General features: G+C 37.4%; 1 protein-coding gene and 1 non-coding gene across 4 annotated transcripts in view; one reads left to right on the top strand and one right to left on the bottom strand.

Annotated features, from left to right (window-relative positions):
* The window catches only part of SYNPO2 (synaptopodin 2), a 203,343-nt gene that overhangs the window by 3,341 nt on the left and 183,924 nt on the right, over window positions 1-16,078 (top strand). The gene's annotated exons all lie outside the window — the stretch shown is intronic.
* TRNAE-UUC (transfer RNA glutamic acid (anticodon UUC)) lies at window positions 4,494-4,566 on the bottom strand. The gene has a single exon. It is a non-coding gene; the product is annotated as a tRNA-Glu (tRNA).

Here is a 16,078-nt window from a genome sequence, read left to right as displayed (position 1 = left end):
ACAAAGAGGCTCTATAGATAACAACAACAAATTTTTGGTTCATTGTAAATACCTAGTATTTAGATTTTCAATAATTCTATATAGAATGAAAATTTAGCAAGCTGAAATAGCAAAAGAAAAACTAGTCTAATATTATTGATATTATTATTAGTCTATATTATTAAATCAGAAATTTAATAGCTTTATAATTCCCAGTAAATATCCTCCTAGTGACATGTTTAGTCATTTTTGAAAGATATTCAAATGTTTTTAGTATTTGGCTGGCTGGCTGAACTGTAGGTGAACCTCAACTTTCAAAGATCACTATAGAAATATTAAAGATAAAATTTTTCATTGATACTGAAACTCAAGGCCATAAAATTCTGTTTTGATTTCAAGATAAATTGAATTTCTAAAAGGCCCAAAGAATCAGTAACATTGTCCAGGTTTTTAAATGTGCATATATCTTTTTATTTATGTTCTAAATACATGTGATGGGAAGCAAACATTTCTAATACACTGTAGTAAGACAGTACTCTTGCAAGGTATATTTCTAAGAGATCACCCACAGAAAAAAATTTATAGTCATAATTATAACATAAAACCCCACTGTGTGTGTGCAGGTGTCCATATAAAAAGTCTGATAGCACTTTTACTTTACAAAACTCTATATTTTGGAACATGTACTTACATGGCATGTCCCTGGACATACTCTTGGAAAATCACTTCAGAATATTGCCACATAAAGAAACAGGGAGAAGTTTTTGTTTTGCGAACAAATCTTATGAACCATTTAGAAGTAACTCACATTTTGAAAATAAAGAACAAAAAATGTTTAGACTGTTTATTCTTCATGAGTTTTAATGTTTAGAAATGGAAGCTTTCTTCAGAAGTATAGACCACTATGGTGCTTATTAAAATGAATTTTAATTCAGAGTTTCAAATAACCATTAAAATTTAGATGACAAATTACAATCATCCATTTTATGAGGTTGAGTTGGAGTTAATGATTCTTAGCTATTATTGTATATCCTCTTTTTAAATGTCTGAATATAAAGTGTTTAGGCAAAGCACATTCAAATACATAATTCATATCCCTTAGTGCCATCAGTGAGATATCAAAATGCTTCAAATAGAATAAATTCAAGAAACACAGTGATTTCGAAAGGGAAAAATAGGAAATATTTGATGTTTGAATATGTACCTTTTGGGATAAATCCTCCTTACTACATATGGAAAGCTAGGGATATCTTTATTAGTAAATATGACTGATCACTGAATTTTTATTGATGTTTTGAGCACTTTCAAGAAATTTTAAAAACATCTATACTTCTAGAAATCCATGCACTCTAGCTAGATCTATTAAGCAGATGTTACATAAACTTTTTATTTTGGACTTGCATGTTTTAAGACATCACTGTTGAAAGACAATGAGATAAAATAATGACCGTGAGTGTGTATGAACTTTGCCATTATCTAGACAGAGTCCATATGGAGCTCACATTTCTCCTGTGCCAGGAACCATTCCAGGTGCATCCTTGATAGGCTATCTTCTTTGTCATTGCAGCTGGTGGCCTGCCTAGTGCCTGTATGAACAGTGGGATGGAGGTAGGGAGAGGCAGGTAGGGAAGTAAAACTGGAGAAAGATGGAGTGGGGGTGGGGGAGGGAAAAGGAGAGAGAAGAAGAGACAGAGACAGAGCGAGAATGAATGGACAAGTAGGAACTTTCATTCCTCTGGACGAATTCTTCCATTTCCTCTGGATGAATGACTGTCACAGAAAGGCGTTGGTGGGACTTGAGCCATCTTGCTTGGCCTACCTAGAAAGGTCGAACTCTTAGCCAGGGCCTGCAGGAGCAGGCTGGCATCTTGAGGAACTACTTGGGCCTTGGAAGGGACAGAGAAGTGTTGGGCGGGAGCCCTGTTTCTTCTGTCAGGGAACCGTGCAGGGTGAAAGCCTCCCGGCTCCTAGAAGAAAGCACACAAGTGTCCCAGCGTTTGGACACCAGCTGCAGAAAGGACAGTGATGGCTACTCGACATTAACCAAAGAAGTACAAACACCCGCAAAGAGAAATGCTACAACATTCACTTGTGAATAAATTGATCTACCCTCCCCCTCCTGCTTCAGTCTTCCTTCCTGCCTTCAACCTGGGAGGAGTAGGAGGGAAGTTGGCAGAGAGCAGACAACACTCTCTGCCTCTTGCCAAGCCCTGGAGCCAGGAGCCAGCTACTGTGCTTTGGGAGAGAGCTTAGAGATAGATGTTAGATCAAAGCTGTATTTGGACTAGACTGTTTTAATAACCAAAAGCCACCAAAAAGGCATGGGATCTGACCAAAGAATTGTTAAGGGAGGGATTTGGCTTTATGATAGTTGAAAACAGTTACTGAAAGAAATAAAATAGTTTCATGTTTATAACCAAATGAAAGACACTCCTCAAAAACTTTGATTCCGTAACTCAGGTTCATCTTATCAATCACACGTACTTGATGTATGTTAGCTTGGAAACTTATCACCAACTGGGACTTCCCTGGCAGTCCAGTTGTTAAAGAACAGTCTATCATTTAGTAATGCTGAAAATTGCAGTGACTTCAATACAGAATTGTATCAAATAGAATGTCACCTATCTAAGATTTGATCTTTAAAACCATTCGAAATGATTTCTTCCTTTATTGGGCCTGAGGACAAGGATTACAGGCAATGCATCTCTGAGCTAACGTGCAATGAGAGACAAGACTGGAAAGGGAACTGGCTTACTTATAAATAAACCTGAAAAATACATGGCCTCCAATGTTTATTGTGTCTGTTCTAACAGATTCATGAAGAAACCAAATGCCATGAGGTTTTCGTAAAAGGAAACGGAGAATGCGTGTGTCATCTTCATTAAACAATCTGAAAGAATAAACAACTTCATGAAGTTAAAAGCTTATCTGAGAAACAGAAATAACGTTAGATCTTTGGGGGATATTTCATTGTTTGACCATCTCAATGAGAACATATTTATAGTATTGAATTACCTTAGGCACTTTATTTTTCTGAATTATTTACCATTCTTTTCTTATTATTAAAAAGCAGAGATGGCCACATTGTCAACAAACTGTGTCTTCAAAGTCTTTGTGAACGCCACTGGCATGCGGCAGGTCAGCCATAGTAGATGCAGTTTGGTGTTATGATGGTCTGGCTGTAGTTATCCTTAACTGGTATATAAATATGGTGTGTTTCAGATAAAGTACTAAAAAATGTGGTGGGTTTACTCTTCAAAACATTATAAACGCAAGATGTGTTATTTGATTATGTCACAAATAGTTTTCCTATCCACTGGGTTTTGGTTTTCATCATCTTACTCACCCAAGACTAGCTTTTCCACTTTGGAAGTAGTGTAGGTGCTACAATGAGAAAACAATGTTGTGGATGGATTTTCCTGAACTGAACTATGCACTTATCTTCTATCTGATCCCACTTAGTCTATAAAGTGTGAGTTGCTCAGTCTAAAGTGTGAGTCGCTCAGTTGTGTCTGACTCTTTTTGACCCCATGGACTGCAGCCTGCCAGCCTCCTCTATCCCTGGAATTTTCTAGGCAAGAATACTGGAGTGGGTTGCCATTGCCTTCTCCAGGGGATCTTCCTGACCCAGGGATTGAACCCGGGTCTCCCACATTGCACGCAGGTTCTTTACTGTCTGAGTCACCAGGGAAGCCCAAGAATACTGGAGTGGGTAGCCTATCCCTTCTCCAGGGGATCTTCCTGACCCAGTAATCAAACCGGGGTCTCCTACATTGCAGGTGGATTCTTTACCAGCAGAGCTACCAGGGAAGCCCCATGCTTCCTTTATCAAAACTTACATGGCTTGAATTTAATCTTTTTAGGATGCATTATTTTTTCCAGAAGAAACCTATAATAATGGTCAGAGTATCATTTTCCTCCAAACATCTTATTGCCTTTAACAGTACCTTCTGGAGATAATTTCAAGAAACTCATATTGTTACTTATGGGTTGCTGGGCACTTCTTTAATCACCTTTTAAATATAATGAGAGAACTCAATGAGGTTACCCCATTTAAGATCCCATTTCAGAGGCAGAAAGTGGTTAAGTGACATCCTCAGGTCTTATAAGTAGTAGAGCCAGACCTGGGTTCACCCAGTCTTCTAAGCTTCTACACATGATACTTTTGGGTTAAGTGTAGCTTGAACAGCTGGTTAAGACAAAACGAAGGACCTAAACAGACCTCGGTAGAAAGATTGTTGTGGTCCCATAAACCAAACTTACTTCTTCTGTTCTGACATTAAGTATATTATAATTTAAATTAGTGTCAGATCATTTTATTTGTAGCTTTTATTTCCGGAACAAATAATTTTAGGAAATGAAATAGAAATAGACTAGAAACTTTCATAATTCTGTCTTCTGAAGAACAGATTAAATTATTTTTTTCTGATCAGATTTCCCATGTCTTCTAAACGAATATGACTTGCTCCTTTATTGTTGTTTTTGGCTGCACCAAGCAGCTTGTAGAATCTTAGTTCCCCGACCAGGGATTGAACCTGGGACTATGGCAGTGAAAGCACCAAGTCCTAACCACTGGACCATCAGGGAATTCCCATGCTACTTTATTTTGAAGCAAAAAATTTCTAGCAGTAAGACCATGCTTGAGAATTTTACCATATAGTTTAGGACACATTGTGGTGGGAACTGAGTTCTGACTTCACCTCCTCCACGGCTCACTCACTTCCTGCTCCATATGTGATTACTCCTGCTCCTTCAGTTCAGGCCCTCTCCAGCTGTTTCTTAGATGACTGGCTGGGCATTTTAACTGTCTCTCTGCTTAGGGTTTCACATTCCTCAGGTTCATGCTATAGTGAGCTGCCAGAGAGACTTTTCTAAATCACCTGCTATACCACTGCTTAAAATACTTCAAAGTTTTCCCATCATAGTCATCAAAATAACCATAACATTTAAAAAAATCTTCTGTAGATTTAAGTGCTTTATATATTATATCATTCACAGTAGCCTTAACTATCCTTTTTTTTAAAGAAAAAAAAAAACAGATGAGAAAACTGAGCCTTAGAGAAGTTGGGTCAGTAACGTAAGGTGGTAGGGCAGGTTCAGGCATCCAGGATGGAGGCCAGTGAGACACCAAAGCACAGGCTCTGAACGGCCTCCGGGACTCTCTATATCACTGCAACGTGTTTAATAGACACCAGTATGTATTAAGTGTGAGTTCTTATAAAATCAGCCATATTGATGACATCCTGAACCTCTTTTGCCCTTCTTTTCATTTTGCTTTTCTCTTCAATTTAACTTGCCTAAAAACAATGCACTGAATGAATTTTATATGAGGCATTTCATGAACCTCTCCAAGAATTTTGTCTTTGTTAATCCATGTTAAAGCTGGTACTTCATCAGTGGCCTTATTTACATTTTTTTCCCCATAAAACACTGATTTTTTTTAAATTAAAGAATTCATTTATTTTGAGAACTTATCTATCTCCAGTACTCTTCCTTATTGGCTTTCCAAAGAAGTAGTTCATCTATTTCAGTATTGAAACAGAATCAAGAAAATAGTCCAGGACATGCCAGAAACATGTTCTCTTATCTAACTTTACAGCAAAACTCCTCCACCATATAGTTTGTTCTAATATTATTTCTACCAATTTCCTAGTTCTTTTTTCTTTACATCTTCAACAATATTTGTTGATAAAAATATATCTTGGTTTGTTGCCCATATTGTATTATTTTTAACAATTTTAAAATGCATCCATGAGGAGCTTTCTAAACATTATGGTTTGGTTGAATTCTGTCATGGTTTAAACTGAGTACTGCCTGACTTCAGCCATTGTTGAAAAAACAAATTTGGAAGTTTCTGATGCTTAGTTATTATATATCTTCTTAGTCTTGACTACTTCACACTAACTAATATCATAGAACGCAATAAGACGAAGTTCCTCTCTAACCACAGTGGATATAAATCCATATTCTAAATAGTGTTCTTAGTAATTCTGAGTATTTTACCTACCTGTCACATATGATTAAATAGTAATTGTGTTTAATCTCACTCCATGGCTGATGAAGTGTTTCTGAAGGAATATAGAGGAGGGTCAACTCCTTTTCTCTTGAGCCTGAAATGTAAGTGTTATTTTTAATCAATAGTTGCCTGTCAGGAATATTTTAAAACTTGTGTCATTTTTTGAGAGTTAAAACTATTGATAGATAAAAACATGGAAATTCATTTAATCGAGCACCATAATACATAATATACAAAAGAAGGAACGTATGAGGAAGCCTCTTTCCCCTCGGCCATGCTAGGAGGTGAACCTATTCAGTGGGGTCACCTCAAGTACTGTATGAAATTCCTAACTGTCTGGACCAGACTGGACACAGGGTACTGATGTCAATCCATGATGGTAAAGAATCTGCCTACAGTGCTGGAGGCTCAGGTTCAAACCCTGGATCGGGAAGATCCCCTGGAGAAGGGAATGGCAACCCACTCAAGTATTCTTGCCTGGAGAATTCCATGGACAGAGGAGCCTGGCTGGTGGTAGTTCATGGCATTGCAGAGTCGGACACTACTGAGTGAGTAACATTTTCACTTTCCAAACATTAGAGCTCGGTTTCATTTTGTAGTTGAAAATAAATATACATGGGAGTTCTAGTTGGCCTGGCAGATAAGTGGGGGTAGCCTTCCAGGCACAGGGCACTGCGAGGGCAAGGCTCTAGGATTGAAGCACGCTTGGCATACTCAAGGAACTGTGAAGATGCCAGTTGCAGCTGACACCATTTCCATGAGAAATGGCTGTTAGAAGTCCAGTCTTTCACAGTGATAAAAGCAAAAAACTCTCCTGGTAATGCCAACCATGTGGCTATTTTCCCATCTTTAAATGATTAACACACTGGTCCCAGAGAACAACTCTAAGCTATCATCTTCCTATTTCCTTTTCATCCATTCCAGCTTTTTATAATGTAGAAGCCTACTGGCCATTCTTTAGAAAACTGTATTTAAATGAATAATTACTACCGCCTCTTATGTAGATGTTTGGTTAAACATTTTATTTTATTTATTTTTTATTTTATTTTATTATTTATTTTTTCTTTACTTTACAAAATTGTATTGGTTTTGCCATACATCAACATGAATCCGCCACTGGTGTACACATTCCTGAGCGCCCCCCCCCCCCCAACTCCCTCCCCATATCATCCCTCTGGGTCATCCCAGTGCACCAGCCCCAAGCATCCTGTATCCTGCATCGAACCTAGACTGGCGATTCATTTCTTATATGATATTATACATGTTTCAATGCCATTCTCCCAAATCATCTCACCCTCTCCCTCTCCCACAGAGTCCAAAAGACTGTTTGATACATCTGTGTCTCTTTTGCTGTCTCGCATACAGGGTTATCATTACCATCTTTCTAAATTCCATATATATGTGTTAGTATACTGTATTGGTGTTTTTCTTTCTGGCTTACTTCACTCTGTATAATCGGCTCCAGTTTCATCCGCCTCATTAGAACTGATTCAAATGTATACTTTTTAATGACTGAGTAATATTCCATTGTGTATATGTACCACAGCTTTCTTATCCATTCATCTGCTGATGGACATCTAGGTTGCTTCCATGTCCTGGCTATTATAAACAGTGCTGTGATGAACATTGGGGTTAACATGCATCTGTTTCAATTCTGGTTTCCTCGGTGTGTATGCCCAGCAGTGGGATTGCTGGGTCATAAGGCAGTTCTATTTCCAGTTTTTTAAGGAATCTCCACACTGTTCTCCATAGTGGCTGTACTAGTTTGCATTCCCACCAACAGTGTAAGAGGGTTCCCTTTTCTCCATACCCTCTCCAGCATTTATTGCTTGTAGACTTTTGGATCGCAGCCATTCTGACTGGTGTGAGATGGTACCTCATCGTGGTTTTGATTTGCATTTCTCTGATAATGAGTGATGTTGAGCATCTTTTCTTTCTTTTTTTTTTAATTTTTATTTTATTTTATTTTTTTAATTTTAAAATCTTTAATTCTTACATGTGTTCCCAAACATGAACCCCCTTCCCACCTCCCTCCCCATAACATCTCTCTGGGTCATCCCCATGCACCAGCCCCAAGCATGCTGTATCCTGCGTCAGACATAGACTGGCGATTCAATTCTTACATGATAGTATACATGTTAGAATGCCATTCTCCCAAATCATCCCACCCTCTCCCTCTCCCTCTGAGTCCAAAAGTCCATTATACACAGCTGTGTCTTTTTTGCTGTCTTGCATACAGGGTCGTCATTGCCATCTTTCTAAATTCCATATATATGTGTTAGTATACTGTATTGGTGTTTTTCTTTCTGGCTTACTTCACTTGGTATAATCGGCTCCAGTTTCATCCATCTCATCAGAACTGATTCAAATGAATTCTTTTTAACGGCTGAGTAATACTCCATTGTGTATATGTACCACAGCTTTCTTATCCATTCATCTGCTGATGGACATCTAGGTTGTTTCCATGTCCTGGCTATTATAAACAGTGCTGTGATGAACATTGGGGTACATGTGTCTCTTTCAATTCTGGTTTCCTCGGTGTGTATGCCTAGCAGTGGGATTGCTGGGTCATAAGGTAGTTCTATTTGCAATTTTTTAAGGAATCTCCACACTGTTCTCCATAGTGGCTGTACTAGTTTGCATTCCCACCAACAGTGTAGGAGGGTTCCCTTTTCTCCACACCCTCTCCAGCATTTATTGCTTGCAGATTTTTGGATCGCAGCCATTCTGACTGGTGTAAAGTGGTACCTCATTGTGGTTTTGACTTGCATTTCTCTGATAATGAGTGATGTTGAACATCTTTTCATGTGTTTGTTAGCCATCCGTATGTCTTCTTTGGAGAAATGTCTATTTAGTTCTTTGGCCCATTTTTGGATTGGGTCGTTTATTTTTCTGGAATTGAGCTGCATGAGTTGCTTGTATATTTTTGAGATTAGTTGTTTGTCAGTTGCTTCATTTGCTATTATTTTCTCCCATTCAGAAGGCTGTCTTTTCACCTTGCTTATATTTTCCTTTGTTGTGCAGAAGCTTTTAATTTTAATTAGATCCCATTTGTTTATTTTTGCTTTTATTTCCAGAATTCTGGGAGGTGGATCATAGAGGATCCTGCTGTGATTTATGTCTGAGAGTGTTTTGCCTATGTTCTCCTCTAGGAGTTTTATAGTTTCTGGTCTTACATTTAGATCTTTAATCCATTTTGAGTTTATTTTTGTGTATGGTGTTAGAAAGTGTTCTAGTTTCATTCTTTTACAAGTGGTTGACCAGTTTCCCAGCACCACTTGTTAAAGAGATTGTCTTTAATCCATTGAATATTCTTGCCTCCTTTGTCGAAGATAAGGTGTCCATAGGTGCGTGGATTTATCTCTGGGCTTTCTATTTTGTTCCATTGATCTATATTTCTGTCTTTGTGCCAGTACCATACTCTCTCTTGATGATTGTAGCTTTGTAGTAGAGACTGAAGTCAGGCAGGTTGATTCCTCCAGTTCCATTCTTCTTTCTCAAGATTGCTTTGGCTATTTGAGGTTTTTTGTATTTCCATACAAATTATGAAATTATTTGTTCTAGCTCTGTGAAAAATACCACTAGTAGCTTGATAATGTTTGCATTGAATCTATAGATTGCTTTGGGTAGTATACTCATTTTCACTATATTGATTCTTCTGATCCATGAACATTGTATATTTCTGGTTAAACATTTTATTAATCTTTTCCTTCCTCTGAAATTGATTCTCCCAGTGAGATAAGAAGAATTTAAGAAGTGTTAAAGAGCATTCAGAAAACTAAGATCATGGCATCCGGTCCCATCACTTCATGGGAAATAGATGGGGAAACAGTGGAAACAGTGTCAGACTTTATTTTTTGGGCTCCAAAATCACTGCAGATGGTGACTGTAGCCATGAAATTAAAAGACACTTACTCCTTGGAAGAAAAGTTATGACCATCCTAGATAGCATATTCAAAAGCAGAGACCTTATTTTGCTGACTAAGGTCTGTCTAGTCAAGGCTATAGTTTTCCCAGTGGCCATGTATGAATGTGAGAATTGGACTGTGAAGAAGGCTGAGCACCGAAGAATTGATGCTTTTGAACTGTAGTGTTGGAGAAGACTCTTGAGAGTCCCTTGGATTGCAAAGAGATCCAATCAGTCCATTCTGAAGGAGATCAGCCCTGGGATTTCTTTGGAGGGAATGATGCTAAAGCTGAAGCTCCAGTACTTTGGCCACCTCATGAGAAGAGCTGACTCATTGGAAAAGACTCTGATGCTGGGAGGGATTGGGGGCAGGAGGAGAAGGGGACGACAGAGGATGAGATGGCTGGATGTCATCACGGATCGATGGACGTGAGTCTGAGTGAACTCCGGGAGTTGGTGATGGACAGGGAGGCCTGGCATGCTGTGATTCATGGGGTCACAAAGAGTCAGACACGACTGAGCGACTGAGCTGATTTGAAAGAGCATTTGATGTACAGATCCTATTTATTTTGACATCAATGTCAGACCTAGAGCAGATAGTTTTACTATATTTTCTAATTTATCTTAATTTCATTTCTTCCTCAAAAAAGAGATGATTTTATTTAGATGTTATTTGGGAACTGACCCACTGAAAAGATGAAAGCATTTTAATGTTGGCTACCACTTACTGTATAGCTTTAAACAGATTTTTCTGAGCTGGTTTCCTCATCTGTAAAATGGCCTACTATGTAATGGAATTTCTGTTTTTATATTAAAAAAAAAAAAGTCACCAGTTTTACAGGTGAGGCATCTGGAGAGCCAAGCAATCAGTTAACAATATGTCTTGTGATAATTTTGAAACATTCTATGTTAAGACCATATTTGATACATAGTAATCATGCAGTAAAGAAGTCTATCATTGTTATTATAATTCTAATTAGAGGAGGAAGTAGCTGTCTTCTGGGCTTCCTTAGTGCCTCTGTGGTAAAGAATCCACCTGCCATGCAGGAGACCTGGATTCCATCCCTGGATTCCATCCCTGGAGAAGGAAATGGCAACCCAATTTCAGTATTCTTGCCTAGGAAATCTCTTGGACAGAGGAGCCTGGCAGGCTATAGTCTGTGGGGTCACAAAGAGTCTGCGACTTAGCCACTAAACAACAACAACAAACTGTCTTCTACACAAATTTATTTTTTTTTTTCAGAAATTAAGAAAAGCAGTCCAGTCTCTTTTCTCCAGATACCTAATGCAAGTCAAGAGCACAAAAGTTAAATAAACTATTTTTGATGATTATTTTACCCAGGGAAAATTTTCAGTTTTAATAAAATGCAACATTTCACAGAATGTATGCAGCTATCAATTATGAATCAAGATTTCTTTCTTATGTAGTTTACTCAGCTTGAGGCAGTAAATCCTTAAGTTATATGTTTTACAAGGTCAAATAAAATGATTATCCCACTTAAAAATAGTACACTTTTTTTTTTATTGGACTATAGTTGATTTACAATGTTGTGTTAATTTCTCCTGAGTACAGATTTTTAAAAGGAAAATACCTTAAGCCATGAAGAATTGTCACTTATAGTGCTGTTTAGCTCCGTTTAGAGTAAGTCAACTCTGACTCTTTCAATCATTTGAGTCTCTGCGCCTCGGTTTTCTCATTTATCAAATGGAGATAGTGTTAGCTCTGAGGAGTGTTTTTAGGGTTAGAAATCGCATATGCAAATTACTTAACACACAGGAAACATTCAAGTGTTTTAAAAAATTACTACTACCACATCTGTGGTTATCCCAGTTTTATTTAACCAACCTTTATAAAATTGAAGGGTTATCTGCTGTCTTCCATGCAAAGCTTTTTGAGATCCAGATCCCAGTGTCCTAAGAAGGGGCTTCTGTGGTCCTCGGGATCTCTCCCTGTGAGATGGCTTGTAATGGTTTCAGAATGTGGCCTTATGCTCACTGAGTAAGCCACTGCCCTTTCACTGGAAGCAGCATATGGAAACCATCACGAGGAGAAGGAATCATTTCAAGTGCTTTGAAAATATAAAAGAAAAATAAATTGTTCCCTGGTAAGTAAATATAGGACGCTGATCTCTGAATAGTCAGGAATACTCTGTGCCAGGGCCTTTAGGGGAAGGCTAATGAGCCTTTCAATCCCTCCCCAGCCTCCACCTCCACAACCCTTGTCTGCTAAATTAGAAGACGTTATTACTATATAAGGCTGCTTTTTCTAAGTAAGTGATAATAGTTAACTCTTGGTGTTTTTAGCTTTTCCAACAGTGGAGAGTTATTTTCATCAGTCAAGATGAAGCTAAAATGAAAAATAGTTTGTGAAAAGTTTAGGCTTTGGGAGTCAGATACTACCGTAACAGTCACCTTTATTTTTGTTTCTTTCATGAAAAGCATAATATTTTCCACTGGATGGTGCTCAGCATGACTGATATTAGGTTGAATTGTGTAAATATTATATTACATATATTGGCTGCTGCAGAGAGTCAAAACGCAGTGATCCATTTTCAGGGCTCCAATCTTTTGGCCGCCTGCCTGCCAGATGGGGAAATGTTGATCATAACACTTTCATCCTGAGGCAGAGCTGCAATCTGAGAGAGGAAGCCCGTCATTGTCTGCTTCCTCCGAGCCAAAATGGCCATGCGGCTTCATGTTGAGTGAGTTACCAAGAGCTTCCTTCAGCTGCAGGCACTGGGCTGAGGGTAGACATGAATTCAATTAAGGACCCATTATGATAGTTATTCCATTCTGTTCTTCATTACCGTCAGCTACTCTCACCCTCAGCTTCTTTTTCTTCTCTGAGAAGGAAAATTTCTCCTTCTCTGTCTTCACAGCCCCCATTCTCTTCTCATTGTTTATCCAGTTCTTTTTATGCCTCTCTTTCCCCCTGTAGCTTCCTAAGCAAATTAAGACACCAAATCTGATATTGCCTATCTGCACAAGAAAAAGGAATAATATTGTGTGTGTGTGTGAAAGAGAGAGAAGAGACAGAGAGAGAGCACAAAAGAGAAAGCTGTATATAAGTCTCTCTTCCTTAATTGATTTTCATCGAAGGGTAACAATATGCTGGATTTTTCAATTCAGAGCTGAACTAGTATGAAGTAGGGTGGAGAATTACTTTCCAGGAGTGTGTCTCCATGGTCCAGTCCTTCACTCCGAGAAACTCCTTTTCAAGGCTTTAGGCCCTTTGCCTCCTATCATTGTCTCTGGTCGGAGCAGCTTGCTTCTTCCTGGGAGGCGGTTCTCATTTTCTCCTGAACATGACATGTTTATTCTTCTCCCAGGTCTCTGTGACTTTGACCTTGATCTTTTCTGCAATGGAATGTTTCTCTGTATTTAATTCTCCCAGTCCATAAAAGGTATGCAATAAGGACTATTATTTTTTACCTGGTTAATAATGATTCTTTTTCATTTAGTAAGGGATAAAATCACTTTCAGTCGAAAACAAGGACATATTGTTTGAGGAAGTTCATGAGTTTTGTCAGAAGCTTTAAGGATAAATGTTTTGAACGATAAAGGTAAATGAAGTTCAGAATCTGTATCAAAGGCAAGTGGGAGCCAGGAGACGATTCTGCTGCAGGATTAAAGAGGGTAAAGGGCAGCCAGAAGGGGTCTGTGGTGGCAGGTTAGCACAGCATGAAACAAGGGCACTCTTCCTTTAGAAATACTCACGTTACCATCGAACCACAGCTCTTACACAGACCCCAGGGTCCTAGAGCCAAGGTAGCAAAGGGTGGCTTCAGATCACAGTATGCCTTCTTATTTTGTACTTAACAAGCAAATATTACTATTCTGATAGAGCTAATGGCTGTGATAAAGAGGCCTTTTGCTCATTGGTATCTCTGGTTTAAAATTTTGCATTTTCCATGCTTATATTGTCACCTTTGCTCTTTGAAGGCAGGAGCCTAGATCTTGTATCTCCTAAAACAGGGCTCTTTAATGTAGATAACATACATACATGTGTAACGAGGGACTTAAATCAGCCATGTACTTACTGAAACATTGTTGAATAAATGGATGAATGAGTAGATGTGTATTTTCTATTCTGTAGTGTGAGGTAGCAACTACTGGAAAGCCTGATTTTGCTGAAGCGTTATCTGGTGTTTTTTTAAATGAGCAGTTTGTTTAAAGAGTGATTATAAGAGTGATATATATGCTTTGTAAGTGTGTGTGTTCCTATTGATTTGATATTATCTAGTAACCAGATGCCAATTTAAGAGGTTCAGTGAAAAGATCATTGACTGAATGGAAATCAGGAGACCTGAATTTTAGGCACTAACTTGAGTTTAGTCTGCTACCTTAACTAAAACTCTCTGACTCCCCATTTCTCTACTTATAAAGGGAAAGATTTATTGATAGAACACATAAAGTGCCTTATAGCTAGATTCTACTTTAAATCAAGAAGATAATAGATGAATGAAAACACCCATCAATGGTCATATTTCCTCTGTTAACATGAAAAAATAAAGCAGTGTTTTCTGCAAAAAGGCAATTCGTTATATGGCATTTCTATGGGACTTTTAGTCTCATTTCACCAAATCATAATTTGTAGCATATATGTGTTATAAATAAATAAGCAAAAATCTCAAATGACATCGATTTAATGTGCTTTTTTGCTATATTTTACTTTTTTAATAATGAAAATTGTATTGCAGTGAGTTACTACTGAATTCAGCATTTTATAATGATTTTTTAAATAAATGCTTTATTCTTTCCCTTTCTTTATTACTTTCCTAAATAAAAAGGCAGTTCACTATCATACATGAATGTAATCAATTATTTAAAAAGTATCACTAAGAATTCATGGATTTAAATAGAACTGGTGTTTTTCTAAATCTAATTTCTTTTTTCAAACTCTGGATCTGACATAATTAAGAGCCTTTAAGTTTGATTTTCTTACCCTACTAGAAACTCCAGGTAGAGAGTGGGTATAGATTATCTCACAGAGTAAAACCACTCATTCTGACGTTACTGGACTTCTATGACAAATTCTGATTTGATGGAGAAGAGGGAATGTGTTTGATACTCTTCATCTATTCTTTAAACCCCTCTCATTTGGGTAAACTGTGTCAAAGAAAAACAAGAGACAGTCCTTGGTAAACCTGGCCTTGAGTAGTTTACTTCCACATCTCAAAGTGCAGTATTTTGAATCCAATCATAGTTTCACCCCACAAATGGATTAAACTATATTAAAAAAAATTAAATAGCTAGAACTGAAAATGGCTTTTATTTTTAGGTTATAAAAATGACACATTGTCATTGTTAAAATATTCAAATATTACAGAAAAGGATAAAAATAAAGTAAAAATTATACCATCCAGAAATAGCACATTATTAACGTTTTGGTGATATTCTCCTTAGTTCCCTCTCTCTCTTCACACACGCCAACTTGCAATCACACCTATGTTCAATTCCATGTAAATGAAATGGTACTAAATGTATTCTCTTATTAAACACACAACATGAACATCTTTCTGTGTCAGTGAGTCCCGATTTACATCATCTTTTTAGTAACTGCATAGTGATACATGTTGACCATAATTTCTGTAACCCATCCCCTACTGAACATATAAGTTATTTATAATTTTCCACTATTATAAATAGCACTCAAATGAATACTTTGCATATATAAAATGTTTGTGTACTTATCTGATCATTTCTATAGAATTAATCCTTAAAAGTAAGATTACTACTCTGAGAATATGCTATATATTTTTTTGGTGAAAATGAAGACTATCTGAATTAATTTGGTGTCAACTATTATATATAAGGAGAAAATTTCTTATCATGTACATGTTGCTCATTAGTATGCTAGTCAGTACAATTCCTTTTGGCAGATAAATATGTAAATGTCAAGGTCATACAATCTAGGTAACATACTTTCACTTCAAAACACTTAAAAGTATTGATAGTGATTGGTAATTTCTAAAATGTGTTAAAAGAAAATTGAGAGGAAAAAAAATTCCCACATTCCAGTTCTATTAAATTTCTAGATTGTTTCAGGATAAAATTTTGCATAAAGATGATCAGTGTTTAAAAGTAAAGGACAAGAGGGTATTAGTGCCTAGGGAGTGAGGGTTTGCAGCTTTCCATGAAGGCAATGGCACCCCGCTCTAGTACTCTTGCCTGGA

Source organism: Ovis canadensis, chromosome 6, assembly GCF_042477335.2.
Source record: "Ovis canadensis isolate MfBH-ARS-UI-01 breed Bighorn chromosome 6, ARS-UI_OviCan_v2, whole genome shotgun sequence".
Classification (NCBI taxonomy): Eukaryota; Metazoa; Chordata; class Mammalia; order Artiodactyla; family Bovidae; genus Ovis; species Ovis canadensis.
The sequence above is the reverse complement of the archived record's forward strand: the minus strand, read 5'-3'. Positions and strand labels throughout refer to the sequence as shown.